The sequence below is a fragment of the Heptranchias perlo genome, chromosome 5 (assembly GCF_035084215.1).
Source record: "Heptranchias perlo isolate sHepPer1 chromosome 5, sHepPer1.hap1, whole genome shotgun sequence".
Taxonomy (NCBI): Eukaryota; Metazoa; Chordata; class Chondrichthyes; order Hexanchiformes; family Hexanchidae; genus Heptranchias; species Heptranchias perlo.
The window spans coordinates 45955904-45964703 of record NC_090329.1 but is presented as its reverse complement, the minus strand read 5'-3'; positions in this window follow the sequence as shown (position 1 = coordinate 45964703).

Genomic DNA, 8800 nt, shown 5'->3' with positions numbered 1-8800 from the left:
TTGAAGTGATCTTTAATGACTTTCTGTTAAAGAGCTCTTATAGTTGGCATGATTGTTAGGCCTAACTCTTCCTCAACATGCTCTGTGTTCTTCATGCTCCTACATCCTCAGACCTTCCTCCACACTTGGCTCAATGGATTGGCCCCTTTAGAGGGCAAAGTTGTGGAGACTCTCTGGGGGCTGTATTGCAGGATGCCTCCAGACCTATCCAGGCAGTGGAACGATTGCTTCAGGATGTCTATGGTTTCCCCTATCAGGGCTCTGGTGGAGGAATAAGTTTGATTGTATCATGTCTCGGTGTCTGTGCGTGGGTTCCTGGCAGATGTCATGAGCCACAAGTGCAGGGAATATCCCTTTCCTCAAGCTGCGAACCTCTGACCCGATAGTCTGGGTGAAAGGCGGGGGGGAGGGGGATTGCGGACTGGCACAAGATGAAGGCATCATGACAACTGCCAGGATACCAGGCACAGATCTACATGATGCACTGCATGTTCAGTGAATGGAAGCCTTTCCTGTTCATAAATACTCCATGGTTTTGTGATAGAGAATGCAAGGCTATGTGTGTGCAGTCGATGATGCCCTGGACCAGGAGGAAGTCCAGAGCCCTGTCTTCCTCCTTCATGGCCTTCCATAAGGAGGGAGATGAAGTCATTGGCTCTGGCGAAGAGCACTTCTGTCACCTGCTTAATGTAGGCATGCACAGCAGATTGACTAATATTGCTAATATCACCTGCAGCCTGGAATGACCTTGAGGCATAAAACTTCAGGGTCACGGTGAGTTTCAGAGCCACAGGCGAAAATATGCGTGACCTGGTGCTGGGCTACAGTTGCTGCTGCAGCAGGTGACATAGCTGTGTGACATCCTCCCTGGTATAGTGGAGCCTGTTCCTCTGCTGCTCCTTGCTGAACTGCAGGTATTAAGTTCTTGGCCTGTACACTCTAGTGGAGTATGGCATCCTGTGAGCTTCCCCTTTTGCCACTTTGCCCTGCAGCTGCAGGTCTGTAGACTTTTGCCTCCTCCTCCTCCTCCTCCAGCCACAAAGGCTTTCCAATCAGCAAATGCATAATGCTAACAAAAAGTTTTGCTAGAAGCCCCTGGTCAGAATTCCACTCTAGTCTCAGCAAAATCACTTTTTGCAATATTTTGTCTCAGCTACAATAGCCAACACAGCAACTATCAGTCAAAATCAACGAACAGTGACCTAGCTGAGAGCAGCAGATGATTCCGTTTAAATAATGCTAGAAATTTCAGGCAGCTGGCCAAGGATAAATGGCGTGGCTATCTTTTTTTTTAAAAAAGGTGTGATTAAAAAAGTCAGTGAGAGGCTACTTGTATGTCCATAAGATATTTTCTGCTACTGGGTGAGTTCTCTGCACGTTGCAGATGTTTTGTCTTTTTTCAGTTGTTTTGTCAGAGGTTGCCGTGGCAGTGTTGTGTGGTGTCGTGGACGCTGTTCTCCTGAAAGCTGGGTAATTTGCTGTGAACGATGGTCTGTTTGAGGTTGGGTGGCTGTTTGAAGGTGAGTAGTGGAGGCATGGAGATGGCCTTAGCGAGGTGTTCGTCGTCATCGATGACATGTTGAAGGCTGCGGAGAACATGGCGTAGTTTCTCCGCTCCGGGGAAGTACTGGACGACGAAGGGTACTCTGTTGGTTGCGTCCCGTGTTTGTCTTCTGAGGAGGTCTATGCGATTCTTCGCTGTGGCCCGTCGGAACTGCCGATCGACAAGTCGAGCGTCATATCCCGTTCTTCCGAAGGCGTCTTTCAGCGTCTGTAGTTGTCCATCGCGTTCCTCCTCGTCTGAGCAGATCCTGTGTTTTCGCAGGGCCTGTCCATAGGGGATGGCCTCTTTGACGTGGTTAGGGTGGAAGCTGGAAAAGTGGAGCATCGTGTGGTTGTCCGTGGGCTTGCGGTAGAGTGAGGTGCTGAGGTGCAGCAAATTACCCAGCTTTCAGGAGAACAGCGTCCACGACACCACACAACCCTGCAACGGCAACCTCTGCAAGACATGCCAGATCATCGACACAGATACCACCATCACACGAGAGGACACCACCCACCAGGTATGTGGTTCATACTCCTGTGACTCGGCCAACATTGTTTACCTCATACGTTGCAGGAAAGGATGCCCCGGAGCATGGTACATTGGCGAGACCATGCAGACACTGCGACAACGGATGAACGAACACCGCGCAACAATCGCCAGACAGGAGGGTTCCCTCCCAGTCGGGGAACACTTTAGCAGTCAAGGACATTCAGCCACCGATCTTCGGGTAAGCATTCTCCAAGACGGCCTTCGAGACACACGACAACGCAAAATCGTCAAGCAGAAATTGATAGCCAAGTTCCGCACCCATGAGGACGGCCTCAACCGGGATCTTGGGTTCATGTCACGCTACACGTAACCCCACCAGCAGGAAAAAAAAGTTATCTGTTTTTAATACAACTGGACATTCTCTCTTTCTCTCTCTCTCTCTGCCTTTCGGGTCTCTTTCTCTCTTTGTCTGTGTAATTTGACCCATTGTATATTCAGTATACTGGGATCTACTGTTTTCCGTGGCTAACCTGTCTGAACACCAACGACACCTTTGATTGGTGTGATGGTGTCCCAGCCTAATATAAGATATGCGATTTGAGAACCCCTCATTCACTCACTCACCTGACGAAGGAGATAATCTCCGAAAGCTTGTGATTTTCAAATAAAACTGTTGGACTATAACCCGGTGTTGTAAGATTCCTTACATAAGTGGACCTTGTCTACCCTTTCATCAGAAGTGCACCTTTATTGCCCAATACCTAGTTAAATGATAGGGTGACTTGGAGGGTGGGATCTTAACAGAGAACCATTGTTGACTGGCTATTGAAATATCATGTGCTGCCATGTGCAGTCTTCTGTTTTTAAGGAAAGCAGACTGAAAAGCACTCTCGCAAAATGAGCCATGATTTCTTTCAACAAACTGGTTTGTTTTACATAAATACATGATTGAACAGAATACAGTTCTCACAGTGAGATTTGTGTATTTCCAATCATTCCTTGTACTATGAAAATAATTAATTCACAACTATTGAAAATTCACTTTCAAGCTAGCAGTTCCTAAGCTAACTGATCATGTGTTCCTCTGTATAGGCTGGAGTATCTGTGTCCCTCAGGTAACAATTACAAAGTTAAAACAGAAAATGCTGGAAATACGCAGAGGTTCTCTTTCAGACCCTGGTTGTCTTGCTGTGTATTTCCAGCACTATGCACTTTATTACAGATTTACAGCATTCACAGCTTTTGTTTTTGTTTGTTTTTATTATCTCAATTCTAACTATATCACTATGCTAAGGCTTTAAGAATCTGGTTCTTTTACAAACTATTGGCCTCTACTATTTAGTTTTTTGTAACAAGTGCACCATTTCAATCACTTTAATCTTCAGAAGTAATGTAATTCCTTCTCTGGAGAGCTTGACAAGTGTTGGCTGCCCACATTTGCCTAAGGATGAATATGCCTCTTGCAGACCACTTTACACAATTTCTTTTAGGAACTGTGAAACTATCCATTGCTGAAATATGTTGATTGTATGATACACATTATGGGGTAGAGTTTTTGCTTCAAGTGCAATCGGGAAATTGCGCCCAAAATGCGCTTGAAATTGTGCTGATTAGGTTATGCTTAAAGTTTCCGCTAAAATTCATTTGCATAATCATAAATGTAAAATCATCTATGAACCAGTGTTATAGAATGTAATTGTTTCATTTTTTCTTTCCATTAAAATGTATTCCTTGGTTTATTTAGGAGTAGTAACCTGGTGCAGTTTTATTAAAGCATCTGAAAATGGGTTTATCACCAAAAATAAGCATTTTTAATAAGGGCATCCAGTCTTTCATCTGTGAGTAACCTGATTTAAAATCACTGAAAATAACTTTTAAAAACTATACTGAACCATTTAAAAGTTTCATTGGTGTGCACTAGTCAGTTTTTAGTAAGTTAAATATTTTTTGATATGAAAAAACTTTTAAAACGTATCTACTAGTGCCTGTGCGCCTAAGAAAATGAACACAATTTGAAGAGTCTTCCCGAACCAGCGCAACAGGCGGAATCTCGCAATTTAGAGTTGGGGCATGGCCAGTTATGTGGGCGGGGCCTGATTCGTGTGAATTGAATCTAGAACCAGTGTAGAAGATGGTGGAAAACACAAACACGAGTGGGTTTGAGCGTGACTCACTTGCGGTTAAAATTCTGCGATCTTTTACGCAGATTTGTCCGATTCAACCCGAATTGTGCTGATATTACTGGCATAAACAAGCAGAAGCTCAGCCCCAATGATTTTTTGTTCTCATCTGTCTTTAGGTGGAAAGAGTGCTGTACTTACTGCTCTTATAATTGGGCTGGGAAGGAAAGCTACTGCCACAAATAGAGAATATTGCACAAAAGGATTTATGAGAAATGGTCAAAAGTAAGATGTTTTGATAACATTTTTCCTCTTTTTAAAATTAATTTCTTGTACTTTAAATATGGAAATAGGTGACTGAAACATTTAATTCTTTTCACCTTCAACATTGGCTAAAGGACAGAAAGCAGAGAGTAGTGGTGAATGGTTGTTTTTTTAGACTGGAAGGGAGTATACAGTGGCAGTCCCCGGGGGTCAGTATTAGGACCACTGCTCTTTTTGATATATATTAATGACCTGGACTTGGGTATACAGGGCATAATTTCAAAGTTAGCAGATTGTATGAAACTTGGAAATGTAGTAAAAAGTGAGGAGGATAGTAACAGACTTCAGGAGGACATAGACAGACTGATGAAATGGGCAGACACATGGCAGATGAAATTTAACGCTGAGAAGTGTGAAGTGATTTATTTTGGTAGGAAGAATGAGGTGAGGCAATATAAACTAAATTTTAAAGGGAGTGCAGGGACAGAGATACCTGGGGGTGTATGTACACAAGGCTTTGAAGATGGCAAGACAAGCTGAGAAGGCTAGTAAAAAGACATACAGGATCCTTGGCTTTATAAATAGAGGCACAGAGTACAAAGGCAAGGAAGTTATGCTAAACCTCTATAAACATAAGAAATAGGTGCAGGAGTAGGTCACATGGCCCCTTGAGCCTGCTCCGCCATTCAGTCAGGCCACGGTTGGTCTTCAACTTTCCTACCTGGTCCCCATATCCCTTGATTCCTCTAGAGTCCAGAAATCAACGACTCAGCATCCACAGCCCTCTGGGACAGAGAATTCCGAAGATTCACAACCCTCTGAGTGAAGAAATTCCTCCTCATCTCAGAATTAAATGGCCGACCCCTTATCGTGCGACTACGACCCCCTAGTTCTAGACTCTCCAGCCAGGGGAAACAACCTCTCAGCATCTATCCTGTCCAACCCCCTCATAATCTTATGTTTCAATTAGATCACCTCTCATTCTTCTAAACTTTGGAGAGTGTAGGCCCATTCTACTCAACCCTCTCATCCCAGGAATTAATCTAGTGAACCTTCCTCTGCCTCTAAGGCAAGCATATCCTTCCTTAGATAAGGAGACCAAACCTGTACACAGTACTCCAGGTGAGGTCTCACCAAAGCCCTGTACAATTGTAGTAAGACATCCTTACTCTTGTACTCCAGCCCCATTGCAATAAAGGCCAACATTCCATTTGCTTTCCTAATTGCTTGCTGCACCTGCAAGCTAACTTTTTATGTTTCTTGTACGAGGACACCAAAGTCTCTCTGAACACCAACATTTAATAGTTTCTCACCATTTAAAAAATATTCTTTTTTCTATTCTTCCTACCAAAGTGAATAACCTCACATTTCCCCACATTATACTCCATCTAATACCTTCTTGCCCACTCACTTAACCTATCTTATATCCCTTTGCAGACTCTGTGTCCTCCTCACAGCTTACTTTCCCACCTAGCTTTGTATTGTCAGCAAACCTGGATACATTACACTCGGTCCCTTCATCCAAGTCATTTATGTAGATTGTAAATAGCTAAGGCCCAAGCACGGATCCTTGCGGTACCCCACTAGTTACAGCCCGCCAGCCTGAAAATGACCCATTTATCCCTACATTCTGTTTTCTGTCTGTTAACCAATCCTCTATCCATGCTAATATGTTACCCCCAACCCCATGAACCCTTATCTTGTGTAACAACCTTTTATGTGGCACCTTATCGAATGCCTTTTGAAAATCCAAATATACTATATCCACTGGTTCCCCTTTATTTACCCTGCTAGTTACATCCTCAAAAAACTCTCTTAAATTTGTCAAACATGATTTCCCTTTCATAAAACCATGTATACTCTACCTAATCATATTATGATTTTCTAAGTGCCCTGTTACCACTTCCTTAATAATGGATTCCAGCATTTTCCCGATGACTGATGTCAGGCTAACTGGCCTATTTTCTCTCTCCCTGCTTTCTTGAATAGCGGGGTCACGTTTGCTACCTTCCAATCTGCTGGGACCGTTCTTGAATCTAGGGGATTTTGGAAGATCATAACCAATGCATCCACTATCTCTGCAGCCATCTCTTTTAAAACCCTTGGATGTAGGTCAACATGTCCAGGGGAATTATCAGCTTTTAGTCCCATTAGTTTCTCATGTACTTTTTCTCTACTGATATTAATTACTTTAAGTTTCTCACTCTCATTAGACCTTTGGTTCCTCACTATTTCTGGTATGTTTTTTGTGTCTTCTACTGTGAAGACAGATATAAAATACTTGTTTAACGCATCTGCCATTTCCTGATTTCCCCATTATAATTTCTCTTGGTTCAGCCTATCGGCAACCAACATTTACTTTCGCTACTCTCTTCCTTTTTACATACTTGTAGAAGGTCTTACAATCCGTTTTTATATTTCTTGCTAGTTTACTTTCATATTCTATTTTCTCTCTTTTTTAATCAGTTTTTTGATCGTCCTTTGCTGATTTCTAAAACATTCCCAATCCTCAGGCTTACATCTTGGCAACATTATAGGCCTCTTCTTTTAATCTAATACTATCCTTAACGTCTTTAGTTCGCCACGAGTAGATCACTTTTCCCACTGAGTTTTTATTTCTCAATAGAATGTTGAGAATATTGAAATATTTCTTTAAATGTTTGCATTGCTTTTCAACCATCATACCCTTTCATTTGGTTTCCCATCTACCTTAGCCAACTCGCATCTCATAACTATGTAATTAGCTTTATTTAAGTTTAAGACTTTAGTACGTCACTCTCAGAATTTCACATTGAGTTTGTCATATTATGATCACTCTTCCCCATAGGATCTCTTACTGTGAGATTACTAATTAACCCTGTCTCATTACATAATATAAGATCTGTTCCCTATTTGGTTCCATGACGTATTGCTCTAGGAAACCACCTCAAATGCATTCCATGAACTCGTCCTCCAAACTACCTTTGCAAATTTGATTTGCCCAGTCTATATGAAGATTAAAATCCCCCACAATTACTGCATTACCTTTGTTACAAGCTCCCATTATTTCATGATTAATACTCTGTCCAACAGTATTGCTGCTATTAGGGAGCCTATAATCTACTCCCACCAGTGTTTTCTGCACCTTGTTATTTCTTATTTCCATCCATACTAATTCTACTTCCTGATCTTCCGAGCCAAGATCCTTTCTCACCAATAATAAAACACCGGTTATGTTTATGTCTCTATGTCTACCCCATCAAACCCTTCCCTATTCCATTCTCATCCCCTCAAAATTATTTTTTTTTCCAATCCATTTCTTTGGTCTTTGTCTTACTTATGTCTTTCTCAATCATTATTTTAAACCTTGTTATGTTGTGATAGCTATTGCTTAGATGTTCCCCTATGCTTACTTCTCTTATCTACTCCAGTTACTAGATCCAGCAATGATTCTTCTCTTGGGCTTCTCACATACTGGGTAAGAAAGGAATCATGTACACACTGTAAAAACTCGATTTCCCCCTTCCTTATCTCTTCTTGCCAGTCTATTTGGGGGTGGTTGAAATTGCCCATGATTATTATTCGATTTTTTTTTGCTTATTTCATAGATTTGTCTACATATTTCTTCCTCCACTTCCCTTCCACTATTAGGTGGTTTGTAGAATATACCTATTAACATTGATTCCTTCTTATCCATATGGATTCTGTTCCTATCTTAAGATTACTCGTGTCCCTTTTTTCTATTGCCATTATGTTGTCTCTAATTATAATAGCTACTCCACCACCCCCCCCCCACTTTCTTCCTTCCCTATGCTTTTGTAGGGCTGGAGGAGGTTACAGAGATAGGGAGAAGCAAGGCCATTGGAGGGATTTGAACACGAGGATGAGAATTTTAAAATCGAGGCGTTGCTGGACCCGGAGCCAATGTAGGTCAGCGAGCTCAGGGATGATGGGCTCCAATATATAGCCTGCAAACACTCAACGTTTGGGATCACAGATGAGGAATGAAGACTTTGGTGAGGTATTAGAGGTTACCCGTGGCACTGTACTCCAAAATATGGGACAGGAATAAGTGAATACACTAGCTTCACATAGAAGTTTATTTGCAAAGTTATCTAAAATACAGGATAGGCAACTCAACACTCAGTTTATGTAGCAAATATACTTTAAAATAAATGCATTCCTTGCATCAACAGGTATCAGTACAATGCAAGAGTCTAAACACGCTCGCAGTATTGTACGGGATTGTTGTTTACCACACATCCAGTAAAGGGGGGCGCACTCTCTCATTTTATACAAACAAAGACTGGGTAAAATGATGTTTTTAAAATCCTTCCACGTTCCCTTCCCTTGGGCTGTGCGGCTCGGAGGAAACACACACGCTCACAAATTACAGTGTTTA